General features: G+C 46.6%; 1 protein-coding gene across 1 annotated transcript in view; it reads right to left on the bottom strand.

Annotated features, from left to right (window-relative positions):
* Positions 1–20,519, bottom strand: part of PTEN (phosphatase and tensin homolog) — a 96,913-nt gene that overhangs the window by 31,166 nt on the left and 45,228 nt on the right. The window lies entirely within an intron of this gene.

The following is a 20,519-nucleotide window of genomic DNA, read 5'->3' as shown; positions in this document are numbered from 1 at the left end:
CTCAATGCTGTGACAGTTAATTTCAGAAATAGGAAAGATACAAAAATGAGGTTAATTAAAACAGAAATTAAAAAGTACAGTGCCAAAAGTAAAATCCTTGCAAGCTGCATGGAAACTTTTCAAAGAGACCAGAACAGAGGTTCAACTTAGATAAATGAGCTTTTTGAATGCCACTCTGTCTTGAAAAGTTTGGCTTGCTTTTTTTTAGTTCATTCAAGGAACAGACAGCAGCAAAAATATTTATACATTTCCTTTATCATCAACTGGACTGACAATCATTTTTTCTGATCCTGGCACTAAACGAAGAGGTTACAGCAACTGAGCTAGTCTTGTAACTTACACTGCTTCTTACTGTAGGGGATTCACAGCAGCAATGAAACTTAAAACAAATTGGCCGTGTCTACACTAGCCGAAAACTTCACAATGGCCATGCAAATGGCCATTTCGAAGTTTACTAATGAAGCGCTGAAATACATATTCAGCGCCTCATTAGCATGCGGGCGGCCGTGGAACTTCGAAATTAACGCGGCTCACCACCATGTGGCTCGTCCAGACGGGGCTCCTTTTCAAAAGGACCCTGGCTACTTCAAATTCCCCTTATTCCCGTCTGCTCATAGGAATAAGGGGATTTCAAAGTAGCCAGGGTCCTTTCGAAAAGGAGCCCCGTGTGGACAAGCCGCGTGGCAGTGAGCCGCGTCAATTTTGAAGTGTCGCAGCCACCCGCATGCTAATGAGGCGCTGAATATGTATTTCAGCACTTCATTAGTAAACTTCGAAATGGCCATTTGCATGGCCATTTCGAAGTTTTTGGCTAGTGTAGATATAGCCATAGTGTTTGATATCAGACTCTTAGAAGCTTCAAATCAAGTCCAGCACAGGATGCCTCAAGGAATTAAGTCTGAACACTACTGCTAAATAGAAACAGACAGGTAGCTGTGTTAGTCTTTAAAGTGCTACATTTCTGCTTATTTGTTTTGGTGGAGTACAGACTAACAATGACTTATTCTGTGATGAGCTTTTGTGGACAGACCCACTTCTTCAGATCAATTTCCTGAAAAAAAAAATGATCCAAAGAAGTGGGTCTGTCCCACAAAAGCTCATTGCCGAATAAATAATTTTGTTAGTCTTTCAAGTGCTACATTTCTACTGCCCTTTTTTTTTTTTTTTTTTTTTTTTTTTTTTTTAAACTTCTAAATAGAATCAGCATTTGTAAAGCAAAGCCCCTGGCAGAACTTGAGCCCAGAGCCAGTGTTTGGGAAAGATCAGTACACTGCTGAAGCAGGAGCTTTCCTGCTGGAGCTGCTTGGTGAGAGCAGGGAATGAGCAGCTGGAAGATGCTCATCTGTCATGACCTGGGAGCAGAACTGTTTAGTCTGCATAGAGCATGAAACCTTTCTACACATCTAACTACATTGACCCGCACCCTCTCTTGCTGGCAGCAGCAAGCAAAGCCCTTCATAAGGTGCTAGGTGGGCTGTATACAGTGGGAAGCTTGGCCAGAGTTCTTCTGAACACTCAGCTGTGGCCACTTCCCAGCAGGAGGGTTATTAATCAAGCTGCTGTCCTGCAGCTAGGCTGTACCCTCCTCCCAAGAGAAACACCAGGTGCAGGCAGCTGCTTTGGGCCAAGAAAAAGGCCAAGGACACAGCTCCCAGCAGAGGTCAGGATAACCTGAGCAGAGTGTCCATGGAGGAGGCAGCAGAAATTTGGGGGGAATCGTGCTGTGCCACCCCTTACAAAATTTTGTGTCCCCCCAAAGGGGCACACCCCAAGGTAAGACATTGTCTTAAGACAGAGACAATATATATGAAAGGATTGAGGCAGAGTAGAAAGGAACAGTGGAACAGACTACAAAGAAAAAGGTAAGACATTCAGAACACACAGAGCTTCCTATATTCCTTCCACTTTTGCCACAGAAAAATCATCGTAGCTTCTGGGTATACGAGACACCCTCTCAGGAAATGTTTACAGACATTTATTGCCTAGGTGAGAAAGCAAAATGTGTCAAATGTAAGCAGCGCAAGATGACAACGCAGAGCCTAGTCGCAAGAATGACTGCTCTTAAGAGTGCCCATAAGGAAAACTGCTTATTAGGAGACGATGTGGATATGGTTGAGTCGATCAACTGGTTAGTAAATTAAATAATTCACTTTGCAATCCATCAGTCTTCAAGAATATCTGAGCCTTGTTAGTACACTCATCCCTCACTATACAAGCACAATTGATTCCTAACTTTTTGCTCGTAGGTGAAAACTCGTAAGAGAGACACTAAATTCCTACTAAAATACCTGTAAAAGTCTCCGATTGGTTCCAGGGTTCTGAGTGGCAGCAGGTGGTGCTGCTTTGGAAAGTTAAGTAAACCTGGGGCTGCAGGGGGTTATGGCTGGGGGCAGTTTGGGGACATGAGTGGGAGGGACAGTTAAAACATGGTGGCAGGCTGAGTCCGCTGCAGGGGCGGGGTTCAGGCAGCTACAGGTTGGGTCTGCGGGGCCAGGCTGCAGGGGTTTAGGTGTGCGGGGGTCAGCAGGCGGTTTAGGTTGCAGCAGTTTGGGTGTGTGTGGGGCAGTGGGGGGGGGGTTAGGTTGTGGCAGTTTTGGTGTGCGAGACCGGCGGTGGGGGGTGTTAAGTTGTGGTGGTTTGGTGTCTGCAGGGTTGTCGGGGGGGGCAGGGTTAGGCTCATATCAGCGGGGGAGTTCACTCATGAGTGAACTAGGGAAGGTATGTGTGTCCCTTGTTTAAGTGAATACTTGTAAATAAAGTACTTGTTTAACGAGGGATGAGTGCATAAATGTGCTTTGACAAGTAAATTTCCAAGCTTTTCCCTATGTTGGATAGGGGATGGGTGGGAAGGACTTTAAACAAACCATAAGGATTAGCTAAGCTAATTAGTTTTAATTAAGTTTAGGTACGTTCAAGTATATAATACAGGGAACTGCAGTAAGAAAAAACTAGAGTTACCAGCTGCAACTGTCATTTTGTTATTTTATATTTCATATACATGTCCCTTATTTTGGAACATTGTAGCCACAGCCTATAATGGTGATGCCACAAGTCTATTCCCTATTTTACTTCAACGTAAGTCAGCTGTTCCAAGGGAACCACATTCCGTATTTGTTTTCTCAAAAAATGGAAGTGCCAACAATTTTGGAGTAAGCTCCAATGAACTTAAGTGTGCACAATTAGACTTTGTTATTTTGGTAACTTGATTTAATTTTTCTTTGCGGGGTGGGGGGGGGAATGATTTAAACTACCATTTATATCAATCCACCATGTACCAAGACAGCTAACGTTAAAGACCAGACTAAAGTGAAAAAGATATACAATAATAGCTGATACTCCATATCAACTTCAGAACAAATAATCTTGGTTCAAGCATGTGAGGTATGGGCCCCAATCTTGCCAAGTGGCAGCATGGCACATCTTGGGAACAAAAAACAATTTTCATTCAGACCAGAAGGCAGTTAACACCTAAAATCTTACTGCCCTAGGACATGGCCTTGTGCCTCAAGTGCTTAACACACAGATATAAAACTTAAAGCAGAAGGAATTAAAATCAGATTTACCAGAGTTTTATCAAGTCCATGGTATATCTGCTTTGCTATGACAAAAATCAGGAGAAATCTATTAAGGTGGATTGATTTTAATGATTGATTTTAACCAGGTTTAGTTTTCAATTAACAAAACAGGAAAACCGCGATTTGAACAGATTTTAATCCTGTTTTAATTTGTATTTATTTTCCTAAAGAAAGGTTGATGACCATTGCAATGTGTTGATTTGCAACTACATATAGGTTTTATACTAACTTTAGAGCTTTTATTTGTTTACCAACGTAACATACTGCTTCTGTGCGTATGTAAGAAAAAAAATCTCCCCTTTTTTAAGATTCTTAATTTTTAAACTTAATTTTGTTGAGAAATGGTAAATGAAGGGTTTCTTATTTATAAGATTTTTTATTGTCTTTTGTAGTAAGCGCTCTTTAGACAAATTAAAAGTGCATTTTTATTAAATTAAATATCACTTTATGTGCTGGACACACAAGGAAAATATACACGAAAAGTGTGTTTTGAATTCAAAATAATTATTTAACAAAAGAAACTGTCATTAACTGAACCGTTTCTAGTCACTGTGATCCCCTTCAAAAGTTTTAGAAGTAGTAGATCTTATGCACTAACACCTAGTTTTTCTTCAGCCTGGAAGAAGAAAACAAGCTTTTCTACCTTCTCCAACTCCCAAATCACTTCTTAAATTTTAATGAACTAGTCAGCAAGCTGAACTAAGTTGAATAAACTGAAATTTAAGAAAATGTTCCTTGCACCTGCAGACGTGGCTACTAACAGCAAAAAGGTGGTTTGGCATTTCAACAACCGCCTGATACCGAGTGCTTTGCTTATGACTTCCACTACTGCAGTGGAATGACTTTTTTAAAGGTTGGCACAAAATATTTTTAATTCAAATAAGTAACAGTAAATTTGGAGCTTAACATAGGCTGTCATTTCAAATGTAATTATTTATAAATAGGTTAGCTTTTAAAATAAAACTGAATTTAAATATAATGTAAAAGGTTGTTCCCCCATCCTGTCACCACCAATCACTGTCCCTCTAGTATAGCTGTAGCAAACTTTTTTGGGTCTGTGGCCACTAACTCACAGGAAAAAAAAAAACAACACATCAGTTGTGGGGGGGTCTTACCGGGCTCTCAAGTGCAGAGAGGAAACGCATCATTTGGGTTCTCCAAATGGGAAATAGGGGTGAAAAAAAAAAAAAAAAAAAAAAAAAAAAAAAAAAAAGGAGACACTCCCCTCAAGTTCCAGCTCCATAAGGATGGAGGTAGGTGCCAAGATTCAGGACTTAGCTAGCCAGGGCCAGGTTAATTCTTCTGGGATCCCCCTAAAATGAGGGGTTCAGTTTTCAGAAGCATACTGCTGGGGAACAGGCAGGCTATGGGTGTGTGGTTTGGGTGAGAGACGGGGTACCTACCGAGCAGGTCAGGGGAGGAGGGTGGAAAGAGGAGACGAGGAGAGAACCCCAAGTGTGTTTGTGCAGCTCTGTGGGCACCACCCCTTCTCCTCCTCATCCCCCCCACCCCGGCTGACCTCCAGATTTGTCTTGCCTTGATGAGGCCCATGAGCCGTAGGTTCTCCAACCCTCCTCTAAAAGATGCTCCACCAGGGAAATGCTACCAACATCAGAAACTACCAATATTGTCAGATTCAGCACATCAGATAACACAGACTACCAACCACATGTGTTAAATCAGTCTCTATGGCTAAACACAAATTAGAAATGACTCAATGAACACTGGTTTCAAAAAAAAAAAAAAAAATTCCCATTACAGCTCTTCTGATACACCACTTCAGAACATAATTCAGTCATTAATTTATTCAGATAGAACTATGTTCAACAATCTTGAATCAACTCTGATGGTTCAAACAGCTCTTCCTCCAAAGACAGAAATATCAATATGTGGATGGATGTTAACAAATGTCCCTTAAAGGAAACATCCCAAACAATGTCAAGCTTGCTTCCATCTGGATCCAAGCCTGCATCTATTAGCAATGCCACAGCTGAAGCAGTAAATATTCGCCTTCCGAGGACAAAACTATCACTAGAAGCATCTATGAGAAAGAATGGATGTGCATGCCAGTGCCTTCTTATGGGAACATGTAAAAAAGATGTCCAGCTTTACTGTCATAATGATGCTTTAATATCTATCTTAAAATAGCCATGTGCAATGAAGTCAACCATTCCAGATCAACCACTGGTGGAAGCACTCCAGATCACTTTGTAACCACAAAAGGGTGGCAGTTGGTCTTGAGAAACAATAGACTCTGAAAAGTATTATTTATATGAACACAATATACTGACCTTCAGAAAACATTGTAGTCTACTTCCTAAAGTTTAAAAGTAGCCAATACTTGACAAACTTTTTTGAGGGAAGAGAACTCATATGCTACCTTCTATCCACTAATGTGAACACTGACTTCTAATCTTTTGCCAGGAAGTCAGACTGACTTCTAAGTGAAAAGCGTTGGTAGCCTTTACTTCTGGCCAGTGTTCCCCTTAGCCTGTGTGCCTGGACAGCCATGCAGGAGCGATTCAGTCACCACCCAGCCCATTACCAGACTGCCCAAAAACAACAGCATGTGTTTCTATTGGCAGTGCACAGTTGCATATGCCTCAGTGCACATAATTTATTCTGCAAATGAATAGAAAAAAAATTGGGGTGAACACTGCTTCTGGCATCAAGTTTTCTTTACTGGGCTCAGACACATTCCGCTACCTCTGGAGTCAAAATATCTAGGAACAAAGTTCTTCCCCAGATATGTGGCAACCTGAAATAATTACTGCCAAAAGCAGCACCTGCCTTCCCATTATTTTCACCAGAAGTAACATAGATAAGGTCCTCCTTGGTGTAACAAATTCAAAAGCAACCTCAGCTTCTCATCCTTGACTAGCGTTGCTAAGGTCTCTGGTAAAACTTCAGACACACTGGAAAAAGTGAGCCACAGAAATACTGGTGGCTATTCTCTTCAATTAGTCATACTCCCTCTTGAAATTGGATTCATACTTCCTATCTATATTGTCTAAGTACCACAAGACCCTTGAGAAAATTACTTTGGCTTTGCATGTTAACTGCAAAACTCCCCCTAATTACTTTCCCCTAGGATCTGAACCACTCTAAGCAAACTACATACATGTTGTGGGTTGCTTTAAGGAGAGAATTTAGCATCAAATTAAATAATTTTCATTTATACATTTCCTGATCCTCGCACTGACAGAAAAAAGCAGTTGGTTGTTCTTTAGAGCCCTATTTTACTTTCAACTCAGCAAGTCAAACAGGATTTTAATGTATCAGGAACTATAAATCTACAAAAGAACATCACTTGAAACACAATATTAAGATAAAGAGGTACAATGGAAGGGAAGTATAAAAGCTGTTAGAAAGTATCTTTTGATACTTGTCTATAAACAGTATTCCTAAAACTAATAACCTAAGTACACATTATCCTTCAGCAAAATAATTAGGTCCAAGTGCAAGTTGAGAAAGCAGATCTTAGAGAACACACTGTCCATCATCAACATAATATTCAGGTATTTATGATGAGACTTTAAATAGGGCACTGACCATTTGCTTGAAGATACAGAATTTTCATAATACCTATAAGTACTTATGGCTCAAAACATAGCAACTCTTCCCCATTTATTATCAAAATCATTCCAGAGGTCGATACACCCCAAAAAAACCAGAAAACGGGGAACAGTCAGGTATCTCAGGTACTGACTGATGATCATACAAGCAGTCTGAGGTAACCAAAATATTAAGTTAACAGATTAAAACAAAATACCATAGTAATCAATACAAATTATCTGGTAAGCACTTCCTTTTACTAAAATTATAACCTCCAGAGATGTAACTACTCTCTTCAAAACATAACACTAAGTATGTCTAAAATACGTATCTATTACCTTCCTAGTTTATAGTGCTTTATTATACATACTAGAAGATAACAGTTGCAACATTCAGTATCTACTTATCAGTCTATAAATGGAGATTTTTACTAATCTACTGAAAATTCACATTTTGATAGTGTTTGTAAATGATGATTTCTGTCAGCTATCTATTCCCAGTGTGTGTGTGTAAAAAGAAGAGCTGGTATGGCTCCTCACCCTCTTCCCCTCCCTCCATTTCCTGTGGCTGGGCTGCTGGAGGGCTGGTGGGGGCTCTAGCTCCCAGCCCCCGTGCACTGCTGCAAGGAGCTTTAGCAGCCGAAGCTTTGAGAACGCTGGTGAGGAAGTGTTGGCATGAAGTATTAGCATGTACCTCCACCAAAAAGAGAGTCATTTCTAGTCTCCTAGATGTTTATGCAGTCACCTTTGCTGATTCTTGCCATTAACATTACATACCATGGATAGCGGGCCTCAACTCATTGTGACCACTCTTAAGAATTATTGCAGAATATAAATCAGTCACTCTCATCTTCCCATTCAGAAAGATCTATGTTGTACCCATTAATTATGTTCTCCAAATGCTCATGGTTAAATTACTGTTTGTCTCTTTGCTAAGCAAAACAAATGTAGGGATGAGGGGAAGAAGTCTAGCATTCATTGATATGTTAAAAACTTCAATACAGTTAGAGGGAAAGTCTGAACTGAGAAAGAGCTACATTTATTCATTACCATCATTACGAAGCACTGAGAGAATGGTCAGAACCTGTGGAGAGCATGAACAGATATAGTAGGGATATGGAAGAGAAGAATGTACAGGAGACCATTTTTATACATAGAGTGAAGGGGCTGTTCTAGATTTCATTTTGACCAACAGGATTGAAAGTGAAAGGCAACTTGGGTGAAAGTAATCATGAAATCAGAAGTTCGTGATTCAAAGGAATGGTGGGAGGGGTGAACAGCACAACAAAGAAAATGAATTTCAAGAAGGCAGACTTTAGCCAACTCAGGTAAGATCACTTGCAAAACATGCCTATGAGGAAAAACAATTCAGAAGACTTTGCAGTTTTTCCAGGAGAGAGAACACAAGAGCATAAATGCAAAACTATCCCACTGCACAGGAAAGATAAGAAGTATGGCAAGAGACCAACAGGGCTTGACCAGGAGGAGATCTTCAATTATCTGAAACTCAAAAACCAATCCTATGAAAAGGTGAAAATACGTCAAATTACAAAATGATGAATATAAACAAACACAAGCATGTAGGAGTATATTAAGGAAAATCAAGGCACAAAATGACACTAAACTAGCTAGAGACAAAGGAACTAGAAAACACACAGTAGACACAAGAGCAACAGCAAGAACAGATAAAGACCCATTATTCAAATGAAGTGGGGAGGGGAGAGAAATAACAGAAAATCTGAAAGTGGTAAAAATGCTTAATGATTTTATTTCAAGTTTTACCAAAAAGTTTAGTAGCAAGTGGTAATATAACTTAATGAATGCCACAGAAATTGAGATAGCTTCATTTCCTATTTTAGCTTCTGGCCCTATCTGGACAAGTTGTTAGATGTTTTCAAGTTAACAAAACCTAATGAAGTGCATCTTAGAATATTCCAGAAGAGGACTGGGCAAATATCTGAGTCAGCAGCAATTATCATCATAAAAATCATGGAAAATGGGTGAGGTTCCAGAATACTGGAAAAGGGCAAATTAGCGCCAATCTAGGGAAAGAGAAATAAAAACAACTTATGGAATTACAGACCAGTCAGCTTAACTTCAGAACCCGGAAAGAAAATGGAGCAAAAAATAAAGCAATTTGCAGATACCGAGATGGTAACGTGGTAACTAACAGATTTTCAAACCAACCTCATAGTTTTGACAGAGTAACAAGTCTTGTGGCTTGGGGTACCTGTAAGATGTGGTATATCTTGACTTTAGTAAAGCTTTTGATACAGTCTCTAAGACCACCTCAAAAACAAACTAAGGAAATAGTATTTAGATGCAGTTACATGTTGTACCTTCCTTATCTGGCATGCTCAGGATCTAACAGTACCGAATTAGAGAATTTGCCAGATAAGGAAAAGTGCAGGGCTGTGTCCAGGCACCAGTCTCCAGCCTCCCTCCTCTGGGATGCTGGCCCCAGCCCAGATTTCCAGGGGCTGCCACAGAGCTCCAACCAGCCCTACCCACCCCCTCCTCTGGCACAGGGCTGCTGTGGGGCATGCAGAGACTCCAGCTCCTGGCCCCGCACTGCCAGAGGGCTCCAATTCTCAGCCCCATGTCAGCATCCTGCCCCGGCTGCTGTGGGAGAAGCAGGCACTCAGGCTCCTAGCCCCACACTGCCATAGGGCAAGGAGGGGCTCCAGCTTTGTACCGTGGCAGCTTCCCAGCCCCCCCCCCCCCCCCCACTGCACATCAAGTAGGAGCTCAGGAACCCTACCTCATGATGTCACAAGGCAGGCAGGGGCTCCAACTCCTGGCCCCTACAGTTGCGGAGCTCCAGTTCCCAACCCGTGGCAGCCTTGTGCCCCACAGCTGTGAGGCAGGCAGGGGCTCTGGCACCCAGCCCAGTCAGAGTGCCTGTACCTACACACTACTCTCTCATCTGGCAACATCCATGGTCATGCCAGACGACAGAATACCAGATTTGAAAGACGCAACCATACTGCAAAACAGGCATATAAATGGCTGAAAAAAAATGTTCCCAAAGAGTGATCAGTGGTTTCCTGGTCAAGCCAAAAGGGCATATCAAGTGGAGGTCAGCAGGAATCAATACAGGGTCCAGTTCTGTTCAGCAACGACATAGACAACGACCTACACTTATAAAGTTTCCAGATACAAAGCTGGGAGGGGTTGGGAGTTAATTTGGAGAATATATGATTGGCATTCAAAATTATGTGGACAAGCTGGAAAAATGGTCTGAAGAAAACAGGTCTAAATTCAGCACGAACAAATGCAAAGTTCCCCACTTATGAAGGGGCAATCAACTGCACACAAACAAAATGGAAATGCCTAGGAAGGACAACTGCAGAAAGGGATTGGGGGGGAGGTCAAAGTGGATCACAAGCTAAAGATGAGTCACCAGTGTAACACTGTTGCCAAACCAGAAAAAAAACACCATTTTAGGATGTACAGTAATCCTCCAAGGCACACAAGGGTTGTGTGGAGTTTTGTGTAAGTTGGGGAGGGCTTGCAGGATGGGCTGGGGCCTGGGAGGGGGCGTGGAGGTCAAGCCTGAGATGGATTAAGGCTGCATTGGTTGGGGGTGGGCGGGGAGAGCACAGTTGATGCGGGGCATGCAGAGGGTTGGAGCTAGGCAGCAGGGGGTTGGGGCCACAGGGGTGGTGGGTAGCAGGGTGGGAGCTGGAGCTGCACATGCCAGGAATTGGGAGCCCTGCATGCTGGGGGTATGAGCTGGAGCTGCGGGGGGGCGGGTTGAATGGAGTGAACTGGGGCAGGGGGGGTTAGCTGAGAGGTGTAGAACCTCATGCATCAGCAGCAGCTGACAGCTGGATCCCCATGCATGAGTGCTGACAGCTAACAGCCCAGCGTGCATCTGGGGTGGGGTGGGGGTGGGGTGAGCTCGGGATGGAAGTTGGGTTGAGCCGGGGCAGAGGGAGGACTGGACGGGGTGAACCAGGGTGGGGTGGTTGAGCTGGAGGGGGTTAGAGCCCCTGGGCACACCACTGGTGGCAGCTGACAGCTGGAGCCCCACACATGGAGGGCGTTGAGCTGGAAAGAGAAGTTACTCACCCTAGTAACGATGGTTCTTCGAGATGTGTCCCCGTGGCTGCTCCACGATAGGTGTCGGATCTTTTTAGCAGTTTCTGCCGGACCGCGCATGCGCCGGCGCGCGCCGCTCCCTTGCGCACTCCCGGCCGCGTGCGCGATCCGGTCCCCACCAGTTCCTTGACCAACCGCCTCAGATGCTCCTGAAAAATACTAAACAGAGATCCGAAGCTGGGAGGATGGACGGGTGGTGGAGCACCCATGGGGACACATCTCGAAGAACCATTGTTACTACGGTGAGTAACTTCTCCTTCTTCCTCGAGTGTCCCCGTGGGTGCTCCACGATAGGTGACTACCCAGCAGTAACCCAAGATAGGAGGTGGATAATCGGTTTATGTGCAGCTTGTCCCCGAGAGGACCACTGTCGAGAGATGGGTATCCTCTTGGAATACCCTGTGAAAGGCATAATGCTTGGTGAAGGTGTCATAGGATGACCAGGTCACCGCTCTACAACTGTCTTTTAGCGCAACGCCCTTGAAAAAGGTTGTTGATGCTGCCACCGCCCTAGTGGAGTGAGCCCTAGGCAGGGCCAGTAAAGGAGTCTAAGTTCGTAGCACATTTTTATGCAGGATACGATGTGCTTCGAGATTCTCTGCGAAGAGAGACCTTCTCCTTTTTATTTGGGAGCGAGAGAGACTAAGAGTCTATCCATTTTCCGGAAGGACTTAGTCCTGTCTATATAGAAAGCCAGAGCCCTCCTCACATCCAGGAGGTGTAGGCGCACCTCTTTGTTGGAGTTATGAGGCTTTGGATAAACGAGGGTAAAACTATAGGTTCGTTAATATGAAACTCTGAAGAAACTTTGGGAACAAAGGCTGGATGCAGCCGTAAGGTTGCCGCCTCCTTGGAAATTACTGTGCAGGGTGGCGTTGCCATAACTGCCGCAAGCTCGCTCACCCTGCGAGCTGACGTGATTGCAAGAAGGAAGGTCGTCTTTGTCGTAAGGAGACGGAGGGAAACCGTGGCTAAGTGTTCAAACGGTGGTCCCGTTAGCGCATTAAGCACCAGGTCCAAGCTCCACGAAGGCGGAAGCGGTTTCCGAGGGGGGTATAGGTTTACCAGCCCTTTGAGGAACCTGGTAACCATGGGATGGGCAAACACCGTGTGTCCTTCCTCTTCATGTCTGAAAGCCGACATAGCGGCAAGGTGGACCTTCAACGAGGATAAGGAGAGTCCGCCTCTCTTGAGGTCCAGTAAATACTCTAGTATTACAGGTATATGCGCAGCAAGGGCGGCTAATTGCTTGGTAGAACACCATGCAGTGAATCGAGCCCATTTTTGCTTATAGGGCTTCCTGGTGGAAGTCCTCCTGCTACTTTCTAGGACTTGTTGCACTCCCTCCGTACACGTGCTCTCTAGGGAGCTGAGCCATGGATTAACCATGCTTGCAGTCGCAGGCTTCGGGGGTGTGGATGCACTATGGACCCCTGGGCTTGCGTGAGCAGATCCGGCGCCACCGGGAGGGGCATCGGTGGACGGTCCGACATGCGCAGGAGTAAGGGGAACCATTGCTGTCGATCCCACGTTGGGACTACTAGGATCATTCGGGCTCTCTCTCTCTCCTGGCTTTCTGCAAGTCTTTGTGGATAAGCACTGTGGGAGTAAAGGGGAAAAGCAAGGGGCCCCTCCACGAGATCGCGAATGCCTCCCCCAGGGACCCCCGTCCCAGTCCTGCCCTGGAGCAGTATTGTGGGCACTTCTTGTTGTGTTGAGTGGCAAACAGGTCTACCTGGGGAAATCCCCATGTGTGAAAAATCGGTCGTAGCAGATCAGAACGGATCTGCCGCTCGTGTGTGAGTGCGAAGCACCTGCTCAGCTGGTCTGCCTTCACATTGTGAGCGCCTGGTAAATACGAGGCTTTCAAGGTTATATTGTTGGCGATGCACCAGTTCCATAACCGGACTGCTTCCGCACATAAGGCATGGGACCGAGCTCCTCCTTGCCGATTTATATAAAACATGGTGGAGGTATTGTCTGTACTGATCCTGACTACTTGCCTTGTATATGGTCTCAAAAGTGTTTGCAGGTGTTGAACACTGCTCTCAGCTCCAATATATTTATGTGCAGTGACTGTTCCGTGGAGGAAAACAGTCTTTGCGTCACCTTTGCGCCCATATGTGCTCCCCACCCTATATGGGAGGCGTCGGTAGTGAGAAAAAAAGATATTTGTGGTTGGTGAAAGGGCACCCCTGTTAGCATGTTCTTGGGGTTCACCCACCATTGCAGGGATCTGCGCACCTCTGTCATGGGCGACACCACCCTGTGGACAGTGTGTGCTGCCGGTTTGTAGACGCTCGCCAGCCAGTGCTGCATGCTGCGCCTATGCAATCGGGCATTCTGTACCACAAACGTTGCTGCTGCCATGTGGCCCAGCAGCTGTAAGCACGTCAGAACCGGCACCGCAGGGCTGAAGGTGATGACTTGCACGAGGGAACCAATGGCGCGAAAGCGGGTATCTGGTAGATAAACCCTTGCTGTGATGGAATTTATATGTGCCTCTATGAACTCTATGTCCTGTGCAGGGTCTATCTTTGATTTTGCCAGATTGATGACCAGGCCCAGCAAAGAGAACATGTCTGCTGTGATGAGTATCATGCGAAGTACCTCCTCCTTCGAAGCCCCTTTCAGTAGGCAGTCTTTTTTTTTTTTTTCTTTCAGATATGGGAATATAAACACCCCCTGTCTGCGCAGGTAGGCTGAAACCACTGCCCAGGTCTTGGTGAAGACTCTGGTGGCCGAGGAGAGGCCGAACGGCAGAACCTTGTACTGAAAATGTTCTTTGCCTACCATAACCCGGAAAAAAACACCTGTGAGCCGGGTGAATAGTTATGTGGAAATACGCGTCTTGTAAGTCGAGGGCTGCGAACCAATCTCCATCGTCCAGTGCCGTAAGGATGGAGGCGATTGTGATCATCCGAAAGTGTTGCTTGCGCAGGTACCGGTTGAGGCCTCGAAGATCTAGGCTGGGCCTCCAGCCTCCCGTCTTTTTCTCTGTGAGGAAGTATCTTAAGTAGAACCCTTTGCCTCGGAGTTGCTCTGGCACTCTTTCCACTGCCCCTATAAGCATAAGATGGCCTACCTCCTGCTTGAGTCTTGCTTCGTGGGAGGCGTCCTTTAGGTGGGGTCTGGGTGGAGGTCGTGGCGGTGGGAGCGACTGGAAGGGAATCGCGTAACCCGTGGCTATGATCTCCAGTACCCATTTGTCTGTGGTGATCTTTTGCCACTGGTCGTAGAATGGTCGGAGGCGATGGTGGAACAGTAGCTTCGGATGACATTGCGTGATGGTAGCGATAGTGCAGCCCTCAATCTGTGTGTCAAACTTGTGGCCTTTGGCCCTGCCCCGAGGACGCACGGCTCTGTTGAGAACGTCGCCTGGGAGTTCTGTACTGTTGGTGCTGTTGATGTCGTTCTTGCTTGTAGCCCCTGTGGTACTGGGGACGCTGTGGTTGATCCTGTAAACAGCTTCTGCGTGTCAAAGGGGAGATCAACGATCTTCGCCTGCAGATCCCTCGGGATACCCGATGTCTGGAGCCAGGACTCCCAGCTCATGACCACTGCCGTGGCTGTTGAGCGTGCTGCCGTATCTGCCGCGACTAGGGTGATCTGAACTCCTGTCCTCGAGGCTGCGTAGCCTTCCTGCACGATGGCCTTGAGCACCGGCTTCGTGTCCTCTGGAAGCGAGTCCATGAAGGAAGTCAGCCTGGAGTAGTTGTCGAAATTATGGTTCGCTAGATGCGCTGCGTAATTCGCCATTCTCAACAGTAGGGTAGAGGAGGAGTAGACCTTTCTGCCGAACAACTCTAGTTTCTTGGCATCTTGTCGGTTCCCCCTGTCTTGTACTGAGAAGTTTTCGACCTCTGTTGAGACGATTCCACCACCAGAGAATTTGGTTGCAGGTGGCTGAACAGGAACTCCATGCCCTTCGTCGGGATGAAGTACTTCTTACCCGCTCTCTTGTTTACAGGCGGAGTGGACGCAGGGGTCTGCCATATTGTGGTGGCGGACTCCATGATTGCTTCATCAGCAGAATAGCTATTTTGGAAGAGGCTGGAGGTCTCAGGTTTTTAAGGAGCTTATGGTGTTTCTCCTGCACCTCTGCTGTTTGGATGCCTTGCGTGAAGGCCACCCTTTTAAACAGCTCTTGGAACTGTTTGAGATCGTCCAGGGGATGGACGTCCCCTGGGGCCGTGGCCTCGTCAGGGGAAGATAGCGAGGAACCGCTAGGGTAAGCCTCTCTGGACCCCTCTGGGTCCTGTTGACGGCGATACATCCTCTCGCTAGATACTTGCGAGGGAAAATCTCGGGGTTCCAGAATCAACTCCCCCTGAGACATCTGCGTTTCCGTCCCCATCAGCGATTGCCCTCGGAGATATTGAAACGTCTGGGGGGATCTGTCCCTGGGAGTATGCCTATGGTGTCTATGCCCCGCGTGATAGGGGCGACCATGGCAACACCGGCACTGTTCCGGAGATGGAGACCTGAACCACTCTGGAGGCGCATGCCCCCTGCGTCTGGGGGAGCGAGATTGTCTGGGTGATTGAGATAATGGAGAGACCGATTTATGGCAGTACTCCAGGGGTTCAAAGCCGAGGAAGGGCGATGGTGGTCCGAGCCATGGTGATGCTGGCTGTAGGAACGGGGATGGGGGCTCAGGGTATACTGCAGGTGACCCCTGCCGCCTTGTTGGAGTCTGCAGCATAAGTGGAGGGCTTAGAGCGAGTAGCCCTGCAGCCCTCTCTGAAGAAGGGCTGCGGTGCCGTGTTTTCTGTGCTGCCTTTCCCCTCCCCTGTGGGGCTGGCTCCGCCCCTTTCCACATCAGGGATCTCGGCCCCGCTGTCTGCGCCATGCTCGGCACGCTCCGCTGCGGTGCCGCGCGGGTGGTCTCCCCTGGTGCCTGCAGGCCGCGTGCCTGCGAGCTCTGCACTGCCGGTTCCCGGGGGGTTGGTGCCGCTGGTTCCGGCGCTTGCCTGGCTGCCGCCCTGCCCATGGTGCAGGGCGGCTGTTTGATTATCGGAGGCTCAGCCTCTGCCATGTGCGTCTCCGTGCCTCCGCCGCTCAGCTGTGACTGCGGCTGGGGGCTATGCGCTCCACCCGTCCCGCTCGCTGTGGCTGCCGGCAGGGATCGGGTTGGTGAAAGCTTCCTCCATTTTTGCGCTGATGGGGTTAGGGAAGCAGCTTTGCTTTTATGGGCCCCTGTGGGTCCCTCCTGCTGAGGCCGCTCCGGCGTGTCTGGCTAGAGGGCCTTGTCAAACAGCAACATTTTCAGCCGCATCTTTCTGTCCTTCCTTGCTCTGGCTGTGAGCTTTGCGCAGAAGGAGCATTTCTGTGCCCATCAGAGGCTGGCATCGCTGTGCGGCATGACTCACACTTTTTGAATCCTGAAGAGGACATTGTGGTGAGTCTTTGAGTTCTTAATAGGGTACTTAGCACCTTCTCTGTGCCTGTTCCCCCCTCGGACTCAGCCTGCCTCGGCAGGAAGCCTAATGGCCTTACGTCCCCAGGCCTCTGCTGCTCCGCTCGCTACTAAGGCTGTAAAACTTTACTTTTTACTCTCTTTTCTTTTTTTTTTTTGAAAACAATAACAAGCTAACTTAAGCTAAAGACTGAAAAAGAAGCTCTAAACACTTTAAAAACATTAAATACGCTACCTCTGGCCGTAGCCTGAGCGGATTCCGTCTGCAGTCGATGGCGGTTAAAGAGGAACTGGCGGGGACCGGATCGTGCACGTGGCCGGGAGTGTGGAAGGGAGCGGCGCGCCAGCGCACGCGCGGTCCAGCAGAAACTGCTGAAAAGATCCGACCTGCAGCGCCGGGGCGAGCCCGACACCTATCGTGGAGCACCCACGGGGACACTCGAGGAAGAACTGTGGGGGGGGTGTGCCAGGGTGGGGTGGTTGAGAGTGGGGGATGCTGGAGCTCCACACAGTGCACCAGGGGCTGGGAGCCAGAACCCCACGCATGCTTTGAAGCTGGAGCCCCATACACAGGGTGGTGAGGGTGGGGTTGTAGGGGGGCTGAGCCACACAGGGGAGGGGGTTCAACAGTGGTGCACTGGGGCAGGGGTGTTAGAGCAGAGGGTTTTGGAGCCCCACACATGCTGAGTCAGCTGTGTGGGGGCAGTGAGCTGGGACCACAGGGGCAGTTGAGCTGGCAGGGGATGTAATGGGTGTGAACCAGCATGGCTGTCAGCTGGCACAGGGGCAGGCAGCTAGGTGGGCTAAAAGTCTTTCCCCTGCCTTCTCAGGGCAGTGCCTAGCACCACTCTGGGAAGGCCGGGGGAAGAGGCTCTTAGCCTGCTCAGCTTCCTGCAGCTGTGGGCAGCTAAGCAGAGTGGAAGTCCAGCAGCTTCACATTGTGCCAAACTCATGTTAAAGTGAGTTTCATGCAACGTGAAGCAGTGCAAAGTGAGGGTTTACTGTATTAGCAAGGGTAAGACTTGAAGTAATTCTTCTACTCTACCCTGTGCTGTTTGGGCCTCAACTGAAGCACTGTGTCCAGTTCAAGGAGCCACATTGCAGGAAAGACTAGGGCAAAGTGGACACAGTCCAGAGAAGAGCAACAAAAATGATTTAAAGGTTTAGAAAATATGGCCTGTAAGGGTAGATTTGAAAAAAATGGGCTTGTTTAGTCTGAAGAAGAGAAGACAAATGAGACATAACAGTTTTAAACAAGATAGACAGGTGCTAACAAGGAGAAGGGAGAAAAAAAAATGTTCTCCTTAACCCCTGAGCACATGAGAAACAATAGTGGACTTAAGTTACAAGGGCAGTTTTGGTTGGAGACCGGGGGGGAAAAATCCTGCCAGGATGGTTAAGCACTAGAATAACCATGTAGGGGCACCGTACAATATAGGTCACTGGAAATTTTTAAAAGCAGGTTAGACACACACCTAAAAGGGACAGTTTAGGTAATACTTAATCCCTGCCTTAAGTGTGAGGGAGCAGACTAGAAAACCTCTCATGGTTCCTTCTAGTGCTATAATTATGGCACAGTCTTAAGAGTAGGTTTAGAAGTTCAAACATTGTTCTGTTCTTGGGTACCCTAGAGCAAGATTGTGGGGGGCAGGCCCCTTTGGGGGGGAAGGAATATTTTAATGGGGGTGAAGCATGCTCAGCTGCTAGGTCTCAGGCTCATCCACCTCATTAAAAATGTTGAAATATGTTATTGTCTTTATGTCTAGTAGCAGAGAGGTAGCCGTGTTAGTCTGTAGCTTCGAGAACAACAAGAAGTCTCGTGGCACCTTACCGACTAACAGACATTTCGGAGCATAAGCTTTCGTGGGCAAAGACCCGCTTCATCAGATGCGCCTGATGAAGCAGGTCTTTGCCCACAAAAGCTTACGCTCCAAAATACCTGTTAGTCCATAATGTGCCACAAGATTTCTTGTGTTTATGTCTGTGTCCTCACATTTATATACTGATTAGTAAAGTTTCTGCATTCTACATACTTGTTTTCTTACTAGTGCCGAAAGGTTTTTCCCCATATGGACCTATCCAAAATTGCCATGAGTTTGGATTACTTTACACAGGTTGTGGGGAGGGCTGGTAACTGCAGGGACAAAAAGTGGAGCCCAACAAAAAGTTTGCTCACCCCTGCTCTAGAGCTGTGGTGTCCAATACGCTGTCTGTTGGCCATATGTGGCCAACTGAACATTATGGTGTGGCGAAGCAGCTCATTAGAGCTGTGCGCGTGGAGCACCCTTCCGCACACATGCCCCACCTCTTGGTGGGGCAAGTGCATGGTAGCAATGGTGAAGGAGGCTCCTCCTGAGGCCCCCACAGGGCTGCAGGGTGGCTCAGCCTGGCTCCGGTGAGTTACCAGTGGCTTGCTCAGGGGCGAGGGTAGGGTGCCTGGCTCAGGGGCAGTGCCAGACGGGGTGGAGAGGGGACCTGTGGCAATTATTACATTTTGTTTTGGACACCACTGTTCTAGAGAAACAACAATCTTGCTCAGGCAGAAAACTGCCTCCTCATCTCAGTCCAATTTGTTTTTTAACAGTAAGTTTTTTTCAAAATCTGGTTGTCAGAACAGATATCTAATCATTGTTCGCATTCTTCCTGTACATTATTACATGAGTAGATACACAGTTGGACCAACTGTCTCCCATCTCTTATGACTGGCTGAAGTGGCTATCTGCATAAGACAATTTAAATTGGCTCCCAGCAACAGATCAGCAGGTATCCTCTTCAGTTGTTCAGTTCATGCATCCATAACCAAAAACCTTTGAACTGAAGTGCACAGAAATCTAATTGCAGTCCAAATCTCTCTCATGAAATTTTTATGCAGCAGTAGAGCAATTCAGAGATACCTAACAGGAAAGGACTGGAACTAATATACGTACACATCAACTCCAATCTCTTCCGGTGTAGGTGTCTGAATTGCTATAACGAGGAAAAAGGAGAGATCTAAATTTGAAAAAAATCTCCAATGTAGCTGGAAAATATTTTGAACAGGATATAAAAATAAGAAAAAATATTCTGCAGTCCCAAGGCACTGGAGATTACCATCAGCAAGCTGTAGTCACAGAATGCAAGCAAAGATCTGCCTATGCCACACAGCCTTAGATAGGGCTGCCAGTGCAGCGTACCTATATACCACACTGACTCTGATTGGGTCAATCTTCTATGTTCCAGAGTGTGATTTTGCACATCAGGTAGAGATGCATGAAATCGATCTGTCTAGGTTCCACAGTCAATATCTGTACTCCTAGCGAAGGAAAGTTGACGGGAGAAACACTCCCACCGACCTCTCTCAGTGAAGACAGTCTGGTAAGTTTATTTCCAGTAGATCAAATCTAGCTATGCAATTGCTATAGCTAGAACTGAGTATCTGAAACTAACTCAATCCCCTAGCGTACATCTGACCTAAGTCTATCAGCAAAGGCTTAAAAGTCACAAGGGCCTCAACATTGTTATGTCCTAAACAGAGATTCCTCTCATTGAGAGGCTGCTATAGAGGCAAGCTAAAGACTCTGTCTTGGTCTATTACTCTGAAAGTTTCATCCCTACAGAACAGAAGAAAAGTAAAAAGCCAAAGCAAACAAGATACATTATGATGGTCCATCACATTTCAGTCATAACGAGCACCTGAACTAACGTAGTAGCCAAATACCTCAGAAGAATACAGAAAAACTGGAGAACGCATCCAATAAAGCGGTGGTTCTCAGACTTTGGTACTGGTTAACTATCTACACAGCAGGCCTTTTAGTGTGTCCCCTGCCACCTTACATTAAACACACTTTTTTAATATTTAAGATGTATAAATACTGGAGGTGAAGAAGG

The sequence above is a fragment of the Carettochelys insculpta genome, chromosome 7 (assembly GCF_033958435.1).
Source record: "Carettochelys insculpta isolate YL-2023 chromosome 7, ASM3395843v1, whole genome shotgun sequence".
NCBI lineage: Eukaryota > Metazoa > Chordata > Testudines > Carettochelyidae > Carettochelys > Carettochelys insculpta.
Note: the sequence above shows the minus strand (reverse complement) of the source record. Positions and strands in the feature narration are given on the sequence as shown.